This window comes from Chaetodon trifascialis, chromosome 19 (assembly GCF_039877785.1).
Source record: "Chaetodon trifascialis isolate fChaTrf1 chromosome 19, fChaTrf1.hap1, whole genome shotgun sequence".
Lineage (NCBI taxonomy): Eukaryota > Metazoa > Chordata > Actinopteri > Chaetodontiformes > Chaetodontidae > Chaetodon > Chaetodon trifascialis.
The window spans coordinates 3,758,193-3,774,156 of NC_092074.1; positions in this window are offsets into that span (position 1 = coordinate 3,758,193).

Sequence of the window (15,964 nt, forward strand, 5' to 3'; positions counted from 1 at the left end):
ATGCTAATGCTAATGACATCTACAGTATGTGTGACAGGCACAAACAGGGGCTACAATCAGCCAGGTTTCTGCTACAACATATATACATAATAGACCTCAGAGTCTCTAAACTTTCAAATCAGATATAAGCTACAGTGGTATGCTCAATATGTATTTTGTTGGCGAAATACCTGCATAATTTTTTTTGCGATATCTGTCTCTGGGGTTTCTTGTTCTACCCCAGTGAGTTTTGTTTGTGGTGCTCACAACATTGAAAAATTGCATTTAAACAATTCAACAGTAACATTTCTTTCTAGAGACAGTGAACCTGATACGGTTCTCAAACTACAGTAATCACACATAGATACTGTATGTGTGTGGATAATATCAGTGAAGTTCTGATCATTATGTTGAGTGGACCTGAATAACCTCCTCCCTCTCCATCATTTTGTTGTTTATTCTTGAGTTTCATGTTTCATTTTTGTATGGGGAAATTGTTGCCATTATTGCTCAATGCTGCTGTTGTCATTATAGTGCTTTTAACCTCCCTTGTTCCTGCATATTATTATCAAACTGTTCATGACACATCATCACTGAGGGAGAAGCTAATAGCAATTTTATGCTGCTGTATTTTGTTGCTAATTGCTGCTCTTTAGTCCTGATTTCACTGACAAATAAAAGAGCCCAGATATGATAATGTTCATGGTATATTTGTAAGTGCAGTAAAAGGAAGTTTTGAGAGAATCACTACGTGAAATAATTGCCATTTGCATGGCAGTTGCCTTGCTGCTTAGAGCAGATGAAACTCAATTCTGCCTGAGTGTGATTCTGTGCAGACATCCTGCCGCGATGCGTCCTGCTGCTGATGATAATGGGACGTCGGGCTCTTATTGGCCTGTCAGCTGTTACAGATGTGCTATTCCCCCCTGTAGGTCACCCCTGGGCTGCAGCAGCTGCCTCCGTCTGCTCATTGCTGCTCGCCTAGTTCCCCCCATTTGCCCATGATGTGGGCACTGAACTGCAGCCAAGCCGGCTCAACCCTCCCGGTCAGTTGCTCCCACATCCGCCCATCACCTCAAGCAGGAGATGGGCACTCATTTACAACTGTCAAACATGGTGGGGAAGTGTTGCCCCGGCAAAGCGTTTGCTAATAAAAATCCTATTACTGTTTTTTGCTTTTGATTTCCCCAAAGTGTCTCTCAGACTTGAGGTTTTCAGTAGCCAAGACTGATAGGGTGTGGCATGAAGCTGCTGGCAGCAGGTAATGAATCAAGGGGGATGTACGAGCCAGTGTGAGCTGTAATTTTATTAACTGCAGCCCATGATGGATCATCCTCCCCTCACTCTACCCCCCAAAATAAATGTCTGCTGCATAAACAAGTCTTAAAAAAAACACAGGAGCAAGGTGATGTGGTTGTTAACATTGTGCTGAATTCCCTTCTGTCTAATGAGCAAACAACACTGATGTGATCCATTTCCACAAGCCCCGGCCTTGATTTCCAGGGGAATTATGGGCCTTGGTAGGACCATGGGGAGAGTGTGAACTGATACTAAAGCATCAGCTTCCTCTGTATTCCACTCTCACTCTCCTTTAATGTACCTCTTCATACATTCTACTTGTCACTGTATGCAGACCTATCCATTCCTCTTCCCAAAATATCAAGCATTATTCCATCATCTCGACGTTCCTCCTGGATTGCCAGCAAGATTACAGCCATAAGTATTCCACCAAGGTACAGGGCTCATACATCGACTGCAGGAAGCTTCCAGCTGCCATTTCTTTCTTTATTTTACAAGTTAATTTCTTTTTCATGCATTTAAATGTCTGTAGACTTTGTTCCCCGGTGTACTAAAATCTATCTTCCTGGTGCACGTCATAAACACATACAGTACAAATACTTTGGGCCTATTGCTACAAGCACAGGAATTGTTACATTGCCCAGGGGTGTTTTTCTCTGAAATCCCAGCGAGAAATGAAAGTGAAAGTATTAACTTTGGTCACCACAGCAATTCACAGGACAATAGTCGCGGTCAAGTAACATCTTCAAATGAGGAGTATGACTGACCGGTCAGCTCAGGTGCAAATGGAGCAGAAAGGAAAACTCCATGCGTATCCTGCACTTTAAAGCTGGGGTTGATAACGTTGGAGAAACCGGAAATGGTAAGCAGGATTTTAACAGTACCCAGTCGAATTATTCCATCCTGTCCCTTCAGGCCTCCCTTTAAAGCCACTCCCCCAAAACGCATGAACGTACATCGCCTGACTACTGAATGGAAGAGCGGTTCTTTTAATAAATACATAAATCAACCACTCTTTTAAATCCTGAAATCATAGAGACAAAGCAAAACAGCCAACATCAATACATCTTTCAATCTTTCCGTCCGAATGAGTTACCAGGCCTTATTGCTCACAGTGACATGTGTGTGTGCTTTGTGCTACAGGTTTAGCTGCTGAACAAGAGGCTGTCATCTCAGTAGGTGTGTACTGTACAACGAACAAAGCGCATCATTGTCATCGCCAATTGTCATTGTCAACTACCTCATGTCTCTCTCACATGTGAGAAAACACCTAACAGTATCAAAATGAATGGAATTAACTAACACGGCTATTCTTAGTACTTGCAGTTGTCAAGTTAATGTGTTAGCATTGTGAAATTTTGGCTGCACTCTCTCTAACATTCTTGTTTGACTAGCTCGCTGTACCTTCAGCAACATATCCGCCCAGCCTTGTGGAAGGCTCCAGGCAGGTTAGACAGGCAGATAGGCCATCCAATCATTTCATTCAGGCCTGATGTAACGATTGGATGGGTTTCTTACAGGCCTGCAACAGCCACAGATACTGGATCTTTTGTGTTTTTGTTTATGTCAGAGCATTTAATTTATTGATTGCTTACAAAGAATGCGTCTAAAATGCATTACCTACTCTAGCTTTAATATCTGAGCTTTTGACCTGCAAATGCTTTCACTGCAAGTGTGCAAGTGCAACACTGCACACAGTAAAGCCATTATTTTCAATGGAGACTGGAGCTGTGCTCTCCTGAGCAGCTGCCAGAGCTGCACACACTGCCATGATTTTCAGCCCGATTCTGCAGCCAAAGTTAATCTAAGTTAAATTTAGACACCCAGATTTACTGACCTGACATTCTGGTGCTGACGAGATAAAAGTTATGACAAGGAAAATGTCAGTGTAGAAAAGAATGGAGGAGGACTTCATTTTGTGTCTGACTTCCCCAATACTTCAGTCGTACTGGGACTTGGCCAGAACACCTCAAGCATAACAGGAATATTAGGTTTTAAAATTAACTAATATTCTAACCTAATCATTAACCCCGCTCATTAGCTGATTTGACGGATATATAATAATCTCTGTAACGATCATAATCCTGAATTCCACCTAGCACAAACTGTAAAAACTTGTATGTTTGGCATGAAACTGACACCAGGCCATCTTACATCATTATCAATTTATCATCATTGTGGTTATCCACAACAATGAGCTGTTTGTCTTTACTGTTTTGGTTCACTCTCACTGCTCTATTGCTCATGTTTCCAGCAGCAGCAGCAGCAGCAGCGGCAGCAGCAGCAGCAGCAGCAGCAGCAGCAGCAGCAGCAGCAGGCAGCTGTTTCCAATGCAGAAGCTCTGATAAACTCACAGTACACAGCCTACCCAGCGGACAGCAGCCAGACACAGTTCTAGCCTGGCTGATGAACATAGTGGGGCTTTGAGCAGCAGGTGATTTTCCCAGGAGTTGGTAGAGATCAAAAGAGAGCTTACGATCATCAGGTCACCACAACACAACTCTAAATGAATGCTAATGTTATTCCATGTCTGCTGAATGTGTAAATAGGCAAACGTGTTTGCGAACATGGTCGCCATATTAAAGTGCATATGTCAAACGTGTGTGATGTTCAGCTTGTTGTGGAGTTCTGACCCCCAGCGGTCATCGAAATGATGAAGAATGGGGATTGGCTGTGTTGTTTTTGTAGCATGACTGTACTTCTGTTTGTTCAAAAGGCTCACAAGCTATTTCAAGCAAGTTCCATTCATGAATGAAAAATGTCACATCACAACCCTGTGTCCATCATATGCACCATGACAACTATTTTGTTTTAGAAATATGGTTTGTAGGAAACAAATTGCTGGTCAGATTACATTTTTTATCAACATAATGAGGAAATGTTGATCCTGTCGATTGACTGTTCACTGCCACTTCAAAATTTGTGCTTATGAGCTAAAAGCAAGATCCACATTTCTGTGATTAAGGTTAGGGAAAGGTTGTGGTGTTGGCTAAATACTGAAAAAGTGAGCAGTGAAACACAAGACTATTTCACCAAAACCAGTCTTTCCCTAACCTGAAAGAAAAATAGTTCAACCTTTAGGGAAATATGCTGACTGCTCTCTGAGAGTGGGCTGATATGTGCTTAGTCTAGTTTAGCATAAAGACTAGAAGCAGAGTGAAGCAGCCTTGCTCTGTTAAAAGTACAATTACCAGCATCTCTACAGCTCACTGGTTAACATGTTGTATCTTGTTTCATAATAATTGTTTCATAAAACAGATACAGATGTTATAATGACATTTTATGGTTTTAAAGTAAGTTTTGTGTTGGAACACCTCTTTGATGACCATCACTGCAGTGTCCTCTCTTCTATCACAATTGGGAAAAACTTACTAGTGAAGGTAATTGAGGCAGCAATTATGTCTCCTTCACAATGTCTCAGGGGCTGTCCCAACTGCACTATATAATATACCTCCTGTACTGGTGCATATCTTATACCCTACCACATAACTCGTATATCATACGCTAAATGGCCTCATGTACATCCTGTATCATATAGCAGACGACAGGGAGACCACTCCTCTGTTCAGCTGCAAAGCAGTAAGGATGCGTGGGCTTGATTACTGGACTGGGCAGCAGAGGAACAGATGATGAATGGCTCACTGGCCTCCCTGAGACAATGGCCCGTTTGTGTTGATCAACATTTACGGTGCAATTAATTTCCTGAATAGTATCTAAATTAACGATAAGCCTTGACAGATATGAATGAGGCATTACTATGTACACAGTAAACCCTCCAGTGCAACGGATTTGAGGGTGTAAACCTTTCGCAGTCTGACACTAAATCACCTTCTGTGCATTGTTAATTTCTTTGTTCTTTTATTGCACCACCTAAGTTATCCATTTCATCATCAATGCTGTCTGAGCAGAACCTTGTATCTATATTCTCTTCACTGGTGGTCTACAGTATGTACTTCAATCAATACAAAACCTGTGCTTCTTTTGTTTCTCTTTTTTCTTTTCATATTGCATCCTGCACACCTCTCCAGCCCAGTGACTGATGCAGTTGGGATGGGGTGCAGAGGCTGTAGGGGAGTTGTTAAAAGCTTTCACCAGAGGCTGGTGAGTTACGGCTGCAGCTGAGGACGCGGCAAAGAAGAAGAAGGAGAGCCATCACTTTATCTCTCTTGGGCTGGGGTCACAGGAGTCACAGGGCTATCATGCATGTCAGGAGCGGTCTTTAATCACATAGGAGACACTCTCCTACTTTTTCTTCGACCGCCTCATCGCTTACCCCCAGATCAACCAACTAATCTGCCAGCTCGCTGTCCACCTGGCTGCTGAGTAAGCTAACAAATGGGTGCCTGAAGATTTGCCCGCTGGACCCTCTGTGATTACACAAGTGCCACTGCCAGGCCTGCTGCTGCCAGACTCATGAGGTATCAGTCCAAATTTACAGTATAAGTAGGTGACAAAGATCAGTGTGAGGTCCATGGGCTGAATTATTACTTATTTAGTAGTAGTAGTAGTAGTAGTAGTTAAAAAATAGCAGTTTGACACATTCAGAATAATTAATTGACTGATGAAGAACATGAGCTGAGGATGAAAGCTCTGAAAAACATCTAGCAAGTGGGCCTTAGTTCAGTTTGGATGCTGAATGTGGGTAATGTTTACCAGGAAATTCAGCTCTTGAACAGGAAGTGGAGGAAAGGCTGGTGGTAGATGTTTGGTCTGAGCATTTAATTTGTACAGTACATCTGAGGTTGTTCACCATATACCAGATACTAAGCTTTTGTTTCTTTCAACAGCCTTCCACTTCCTCATCCCTTGTACGTCAGTGCAGGCAAATACATCGGTGAACAATAAACATGCCGAAACAATAGCACGTGGTGACATTTGGTTTGTAGCACTCAAAGCGCTGACAAGAAAACACAGCAGGGAAACTCACAAAAGTCCAAAGATTCAATCATTAACTGTTTTATTGAGAACTATTTTCTGCCGAAATACGACTGATACACAGTTGTACTCTGTGTCTGCGCACAGGAAGCGTGACAGCACCCACGGATGACACAGACACACTCACATACTGCAGCAGATGTAGACACCAGCATGTGGACGCTGTAGATAAGCGACTCTGTTAGCTCACCCACAGACCTCCGCTGAACAGAACCCTGTGTTTACATGTATTATACTGCATCATCTGGCATGAGACATACAGCTGGCAGGTGAATATCTGTAAAAAACAGTTCTGAGTTAAACTATTCACAATGGGCTCTGTGGATTATTGAGAGTGAGTTGTCGCTGTTGATTTTTTGGTACCTGAAACAAAAACCAAATGCAGCAGAAATTTAATATTTGGATGATGTGGTCACCAGCAAAGTTCATCCTCTAACTGCTGTTTCTTGTAAGTTGTTTTTTTTCCAGGATTTAGTTTATCACTATTACTTTTTTATTATTTGTAAAATGAAGCAAAAATGTAATTTGCAAACAATTATAGTGACTCAGTTTTACTTAGTAGTGTTGAAGATAGTCAAGGGACATTAATGTTAAAACAGAGGGTAGGTCTACAGGAAGAAACTGATGTATGGATATGGATCTGTGTCTTGTTGCATGTTGTGTTGTGTGAAATGGGTTAATCACACTATCAGCATGCCAGTCATGGTTTTTCCACCACTTTCTTCCAGACTGAAATATCTGAACAACTATCGAATGATGATGTTTCAGATTGTCATGTGGCCCTCAGGATGGATTGTCATCCTTTGGTGAACATATTTTGGTGCACACACACACACACACACACACACACACACACACACACACACACACACACACACACACACACACACATATGTGTGTGTGTGTGTGTGTGTGTGTGTGTGTGTGGGCGGCATGGTGGCGCAGCAGGTAGTGCGCGTGCCTCACAGCAAGAAGATCGCAGGTTTCCTGGGTCAGGCCTTTCTGTGTGAATTTTGCATGCGTGGGTTCTCTCCGAGTACTCCGGCTTCCTCCCACAGACCAAAAACATGCTCATTAGTTTGATTGGTGACTCTAAATTGCCCCTAGGTGTGAGTGTGAGTGTGAATGGTATGTGTATGTGCCCTGCGATCGGGTCGTGTGTGTGTGTGTGTGTGTGTGTGTGTATTCAGAGAGTTACGATGGATTAAATGAGTGGAGCGGGTGACCGGTCCAAGACGGCGGCCCCACAGCTCGTCAGCACCAATAGGCAGTAGCGGTCGATGCGGTGTCTACTCTTTATATCTCTATGGTCTGGTCCTACAGGGCTGGTCCATCCCTCAGGTTGAGTCCCCCTAGTGGCCTGCCGCACTTCCGTTTTGTGGAGTGAATTTGCAGCATTTGTCTCTTGCAGTTGTTTTGGGGTTGTGTGTGTTTTGATATTTGCAGCATTTTTCTTTCGCATTTGTTTGTGTGTTTGTAAGTTTTTGCTTCTGCTTCGTTTCTGTGATTGCAGAATTTTTCTCTTGCAGCGTTTTTCTGTTGCATTTGTTTTATGTGTTTGTGTGTTTTTGCTTTGCATCATTCCTGTGTTTGCAGCGTTTTGCGGCATGTTTGCCCTTGTCAGCCACCGTATTAAATATATATACTGTAATTTTTATTTGTTAGCATGTCAACACACTAAACATGGTAGACTGATCATATCTGCTCAATGTCAATATGTCAACATTGTCATTCTGACCGTGTTAGCATGCTCATAGTCAACAAAAGTCAAGCAAAATTTATTTATAGAAATCAAATTTTGAAAATTGCCCTGCGATCGGCTGGCGACCGGTCCAGGGTGTACCCCGCCTCCCGCCCATTGACAGCTGAGATAGGCTCCAGCCCCCCCACGAAAGGGATAAGCGGCATAGAAAATGGATGGATGGAAATTTTGAAAATTTGCTTGAAAGAACATCATATATTGGCTACAAGGCCAAAATACTCCTGTACAAAAATGTCAAAGTAAGTATCAAAGCCGTCAGTGTGCACACTAAAAACACAATTTTGAATGTGTGAATGATGAATAGAACTCATTAATGCAGGTGATGGTGAGACAAAAGCAGAACATTTTTAGAGTCAATTTGCTCTCACATTCAAGTTTAACTGGCAGCAACTCTCTGAAATCACAGTTTGATTGACATCAAATGTATCATTTGCTGTTTTTAATTTTAAAATGATAAAGGACATTGATTTCATGCACACTGACTGCCAAATATACTTTTAATATATATAGTCCATACTGCAGTTCATATGTATGATGGAATTAGAGCACAGCTTTAGTCTTGATGTGCATTGTCAGATGTGCTGCAGCTTGTTTTGGTCTGAGCAGTCACCACAAATCATATTCATGTTTCCATGTCAGTTTACACCATCTCATGTAAGAACTAAATGATAAATAAAAATATGAGTTTGATAGCTGAATTTGTAGTACAAGCGCTGGTTGAACTGAGGCACCAGGTCAGCTTATTCCTCTGCTTCTTCATTTGTCACACAAACCTTTTAACTCTGTGTATATTGTATATTTTCCATTACTGTGTAGAATTCTCCTCACATCTAGTGCAACACTCAGGGAAACTGGAATGACATCTTCTCATTACATATTCCTCTTTTTCTTTCTAAAGACGAACACAGGCAGAAGTAGCAGTCTGGCTTCCTTCCAGCTTGCAGTCTTCTGTGATTAATCATGTTTCATAAGACCCAAAAGAAGCAAAATAAAAGAGAAAATTAATAAAAGAAAAGAATGCCCCAGGGTGAATTGTGGAACCCCACCTTGCCACTGCACAGATATCACTATCCCTGTGCTCTGAGTTTTGGCTGTAATTGTTTTCAGGTATTGCTCTCCATGGCTCATTTATTTCCTGAATAAATCACACATAGAGTCTTGAAGTATTTTAATTGTATACCACAGCCTGGGGCCAACAGATTTGATGGATTTCTCTCATGCCAGGCAATGTGAACAATGAGACAGTGGAGCCTCTGAGGGAGGAGATAACGCCGTCTCACTCTTTAAGGATCCTCATTAGGAGCATTTAAATGTACAATGCAGGACATTTGAAAACCAGAGGCGGCATTTAACGATGAGCTTCTCCTTGACCAGGCCTGATCCGACCATGCTTGCCTGCTGTTAAGACTAATCTCTATCATCAACCCCATCCAAGTCATTACACCTCCGGGTCTCATTCAGCACCAAAATGCCAATTTACACATTAGTCAAAGATGAGCACTCAGGGTGAAGGTGTTTAATTTCACATTATTGCATTAATTGTATAAGACTCTCTCACAGAGCAGTAGGAGTGAAGGCTGATGTGAAGGACAAATATAGGGGGATTTCTCTGGACTCTGTTGTTTTTGGACCAGGCTATGTCTTGATTTATTCATTGGAACATAATGTAATAATGTGAGTGTGAGTCACTGTCCTGATGACTAGAGTGCTATTTCACTTACTTTCACTCACACACACATTCTCTCTGTCTCTGTTTCACTCCTCCTTTCTCTCTTGTCCAGTCCACACTCCAGTGGGGATTACAGGTTGCATTAAATCAACCACAAGGCCAAACAGCAAAAGGTGGAGGCAAAAAAAAATGAAAACCTCTCATGGCTTCAAAGGAGCCTCTCTTACCTCAAATGAATAGGGAATTAATCAGCACACAGCGGTGGGGTGTATTTGATCTCTTTGCAGGGACAAGCTGCTTTGTGGCAAGAGCCTTGATTACTGTATAGAATTTATAAACCATACATACATACAACTAAACAGATTATGCAGTTGGGACCATTATTTAAAGCTGCACTGATCAATACTTTTGTATCAAAAAATGTATGTGTAATGTGGTTGTTGCAGTGACAGACCCACAGAGGATTCTCTTTACCCTCTTTCAGCTCATTATTTTGGTTTTACAGAAGGCAGACTTACTGTTATGGTTCACTCTTCCCTGCTGTTTTTAACCAAAAAGTTCAGATAAATCCAGCATACAGCGAACGGACAACTGAGCTTTTGAACATAGTGGATGATTTAGCAGCTAAACAGCCATATTTTTCTTTTTAGCCCAAAAGCAGAGCAAAAGGAATTAATTGAATGGACATTTTGTTAAAGTTTGTGTAGTTTTTATGACCCAAAATACTGAGCTCAGGCAGAACAGACAGGAGTCGAAGGAAGGCTAGCAGTTTTAATTTGACAATTTGAGATTTGTGCAATAGGTGAATCCAGAGGCGCAGAGGAATCCAGAGTACTGAGTCCAGGAAGCGACAGGTCCAGTTTCTTCAGGTGAGAGCAGACAGGCAGGGCACAGATGAAAACAGGTGAGGGGTTTGCACCTGAGCACAGACAGGATTAGCAAGGCAGGTAGCAGACAATTTTAGTGAATCTGGCTTGAAAGATAGGTCATGGCATTTTAATTTTGGTCAAACTATGATGGAGAACATGCAGAACATTACACCAGCCAAATATCAACATGTTAGCATTGCCATCGTGAGCATGTTAGCATGCTGATGTTACCGTTGTGTTGATTAGTGATCACAAATTATGTAAAAAATGTGGTCTTATCTGTCTAATTTGATGATTTGACACAGCAGGAGAGCAGGGGACAAACTTTGCCACTTCAAAGTCAGCATGGAGAAGAGGAATGAATACAGTGACAAGCAACTCTCTCAATGCATACATGGCATCTGAGTGTTGTATTTCAGTGTAGTTCAACCTTTTCAAACCCATGCTTTACCCTTGATGAAGGCCATGTGCTGACAATGCTTTTGTGAATAAAGTGCAGACTCCATCAGCTGGTCCTGCCAAGTTATCTTTTTGTTGCAGAGGTACCAAGTTGACAGGTGAGATAGCAGCAGTACAGCCTTCTTTGTGTAATCTTTTTCAACCCATAAAAAAGTAAAGAAGCTGAGTGAATATAGAATGCAGAACTATTATTACATGTCTGTTAATGGTCTCATGCTGGAGCCTCAGAGAGAAATTAAAAAGTGAAGTCACCAAATGAAAAAAGCATGTAAAACTCATCAGAGTGACAGGAGCCGCAGCCACGAGCACAGTTTTATTCTCATATTATCTGACAGCAGGCGCAGCATTGAGCTAACTATAGAACAAAAACAATTTCACTGCAGACGCCTCAATCAGCGGCGTGCTTGTGTTCTGTTTGAGTGGTACACAAGTGAGTCGAGTCACTTGTCTTGCTCTTATCTGGATTTCTAGCTTTCTTTTAATATCTTTGCCATGCCAAGATGTCTTCTCATGCTGGTGAACTGGGACATAGTCACTCATGGTTCTTTATCTGTGTTGGCAAGATTAGTTTCACAGCACTCGTGTTTTCTAAGGTGGTTCTGACAGTGTTTTTTTTTAGCTTTGGTATGAGCTTTAAGATGGGAAACACACCACAGGCTTTGCTGTCATTACTGCAGCCTCATTCCAAGGTTGCGTGGATTAGTGCTACATTGTCACCTCAGAGAGGGCGCAGATGTTCGGGTGCACATGAGGAATATCTGCTGCAGCTAAAAGGAGATAGTGTACATGCTGCTTTAGCACTCTGACCTAAATTAATCATTCAGTGCCCGTACTTCAAAATGCATCTCTTGCACTTAAAGCTATTGCAGTCGGTGTGGGGCAATGGCCTGTTTAGAGGAAAGTACCTGCTCTTCAGATTGCATTGTCTGCACTGTAAAGGTCTAGCAAGCGGTGGCTGTTGAATCTCATTTCTTTGCTTGTGATGATGAAATGGCCATGCATGGCTTCCTGGGCGGTGAGGAGGAGGCCCATGGTTCACTTATACCACAGTTGGACCCGCTGAGCACTGCAAATATTTGAAATGTCAATCCATTTGATAATGTCAGTAGGCCTCAGAAAGCAGACTCTGCACTACAGGCAACTCGCACTGCTGAATATTAGCAGCTCTCTCCTCCCTCTTCCCCCATTTCCTCTATTTTCCCTGTTTACTAATCCCTCTTGGTAGCTGCTTCAGACCAGATTACCAGCATAAAGCAAGGAGCAGACTGGGCAGGCCACAGATGGCTGCTCAGGCCTCTATAACCCTCAGTGAAGCAGGTAATCGAGGTTTTAATAAGCCACAGCAGGACATGTACCTCAAAAAACCATCCTGATATATTAATGGCCCCATGTAGAGAGGCTAATTGTTATATTAAAGGAATCTCATTTATATAAGTGCAAAGGTGTCTCAGGAAAAAAATTTTACCGGTGACCTCAGATGTCTGGATGCATGTAATAGTTAGCTTAGTGTGTGTTATCATTCAGATGTGGCTTGCTGTAATGCAACAGCCCAGCTGGTCTTCAACCTACACAAGTTCTTCCACTATAACCACTCCTGCGCCGGCTACTGGTCACTGCTCAAATATGATTCAAGACGCACTTGTCTGGTACTTGCCTACTGTGCTTTGAATAGCTCAGGTCCATCAGGACATGGTCAGACCAATATCCCAGCCCATCCATTACTTTCTGCTACTGCCAGTCAGCTCACTACAAAGGATTATGCTTATTGTGTTATATTGTTTGATTAAATATTTTCCTTCCACTTGTATTGAATCCATTTCAAAAGATGTTTTAAGGTTTTCTAACTTCAGATACTAGTTGCTTGTATTGAAAAGAGCATTGGTGTGGAGCTACAACTGAAGTTATCAATCAGCATAATTTTATTGCTGGATTTCTAAATGTACTTTTTAATGATGACTATCATATTTACAGAGTAGATTACTTACTGATTTATTGAACACTGGTGGAGCCAGTGACAGAGTCGAGCTAAAAATACACAGTGTACATGATTTCTGCCATCTCCACTAATCTTGCATCATGCACTCCAACTGCTTATGATACAGCTGAGCACACTTTTGAAAAAAAAAAAAACAACTCAGAGATTTGTCAGCAGACTGGACTGACAGAACATGTAATCACTGTAACGTAGTTCCGTCTAAAAGCATAATGGACGTACCTATTGCCAGTGATGGCTTTGTTCACTAAGACGACAGTGGCAGCCACTGAGCTTGCTTATGCAAAAAACAGCACCAGATATCACAGACTTCCCTCAGGACGAAGTGTGAAAGGCACCAGAATGTGCCGCAATGTTGAAATGTCTTGGTGCGAGACCAGCAGACTGCTGACTGCAGCAAACTGGACACCAGGCGGGCGTCTGCGGTTTGTGGTGTGATTGCCTTTATGGAAATAATGCTGCATGTTTTTAGAAACAGTACCAATGTTAATGTGTGCCATCTTGCATCCAAACAGGAGAGCAATCCATCACTGTGTCTGCCTGGCCCAGGACAAACTGGATTCAAACACGTGATTCTCCCCCACTCCCCAGTCCAGTACAAGCAGGCAGGAAGCAGAGACTGCATTAATTGCCCTGAACCACTTTCTGTTGCAGTGTACTCAATCGGAAACAGCACAAAAACAATACATGTAATGTTTTACCTCATCAACTTTATTGATTTTTGTAAATATATGCTTATTCAGAATTTGCTGAAAGTTGTGGAATTTTCCAAAAACACCTGTTTGGAACATTTCACAGGTAAACAGGTTCACTGGTGTCAGGTGATAGTGTCATGATTGTATAAAGGATGTTAATGCCTGAGCTGAGGAACACTTTGTCAAACGGTTTTCAGTCAACACAGTTTAATGAAAGCATTCTGTTTTTATTCTGTTTTGCACAGTAGCACGACGTTTGTGGAATCAGGGTCATAGATGACCAGCAGTTATATGATAATGAAGTTTCTTCATATTTGCATCATGAAGTAAATCTATATGATGTTTGGGTTGAACAATGGTTCAGTACAAAGTGTTTGAGGCAAAATGCTCGAGTGTTTGTGTGTGCTTCTGTGTGTTCCGATAAGCCTCATTGCCTTATGGCTGAACTTCATTTTTTACCTGCAGCTACAAAGACAAATGGTATTTATTGTCATCTTTGCAAATATTACTATGACTGCTTCGAATTCCCTGCTCTCCACATGAAGTCAGACTTGCGCTCTGTTTATCATCATCTTGGAAAAGAAATCAACATAATGTGCAGAAAAAGATGAACCAGTCCACAGCCAGCAATCCCAATCCCTCTAACAGTTAATGATAATGATGACAGACATATTAATCTCTCAATTGTGGCATGCAAATGCACCCAAGGCATTCACAGATCAAAGAGAAATATTGGGCTCGGTTTTCATTTGGTGCATCTCATCTGGTCTCTGACAGAGATATGAACAACTGAGGCCCAGTAAGTTTCCCCAAGGCCTGTTTCCCTTTTTCATTCATCTTCTTAATAGATGCAATAACAGCACATTCAAAGTGACAACACAACCCACAGCAAGATTAAAAAGGCTGGCCATTGCTCTGTATGAATGTTTGGGATCCCATCAGACCTAAAGATAACATACAAATGAACAAAGAGCAGGTGTTTAGGATCATCATCGCCATCATAGACACAAAAACCCAAACGTATCCACAAATGACCAGTATAGAACATTTACTGAAGGAGCGGAGGAGTTATCAGCAGGGCTGGATTACCAGCAGACTCTTAGCAGCATCACTGCTTGTTACCATGAAAACATAATTGAGTTAGCCTGGGAGCAGGGTGGCCAATTGTTTAGACTTAAGATAAGTCAGTTTTTAATGTTTTACAACCACCTAACTAGCATCAGACCAATCTAAGAATAACATTTGGGCTAAAATATCTCTGTGAAACTAAACTCTGAATTATTGTATGTGGTCTGTGTTCCCCACAGATGGCCAATATACAGGCTGTACAGGTGTTAGCAGTAGCTAGCTGGGACTGTTCAGGTATTGTAGTTATTCCAGTGAGACATTTTTCCTGTGACATGTTTTGAGCAGGAGTTCTCCAGGAGAGAATTTCTATCGTCTCCAGGAGAGAATTTCTATCGTCTCCTGTCACTGAAATTACGTTATATGCAGTTGCACCATCTGTATAATTTTCTTTGTGGTGAGTCTGAACACAGCTCTAATGAAAGCTAAAGTTTATTACAGATTGGGTTTTATTCTCATGGCTCTAGTCATCAGTTCTGTCTGTTGCAATGACACAGTCACAAAGGTTATTGCTGAGCTCCTGGAAGATTGCAACTTTGCTAAAAATAAGCCCAATGGGGCAACAAATGCAAAGAGGCGATCAAAAAGATGATCAAACAGCAACTACTTCATTTGCAGGTACAAAAGTGAGGTGAAAGTGATGTAATGTTGCTAGCACTCCCCCTGTTCAACAGGAAAACTGGGGGGGCACACAAGCACAGCAAGTACAGTAGGTCAAAGTTGAACCAGGAAGTGGGTCTGTAAAGTGTGTTTATTTCATTACATTTTTTTCCTTTTCCAAATAAGTCTGCACGTTGCTGACTGCACGTTCCTTGCCTGGGACCACTTTTAGCAATGCCCAGAGGCTCCCAGCTACATCAGCTTATCAGCGTAACACATCCAAATCTCTGACCAAATTGTTGGTGTTTGAGTTGCATTGGAGGTAATGAAGACACCTTCATATTGACAAGAAAGAAGAATGGATTGAATACAAGAACACAAAACCTTTGTAGCTGCATATTTTTCAGTGTGCCATGCTAAATCAACAGAGTGCTCTTTTTACAGTGCATGCACCTGATGCCTGATGCTTCTTCCATGCTCTCTTCACACATGTCACAATGATAACACATAGTGGAACAGCAGTGATTGAGCTTCTTCTGTTGTAGAAGCAGAAAATAAGGACGAACAAAATAAAATAAT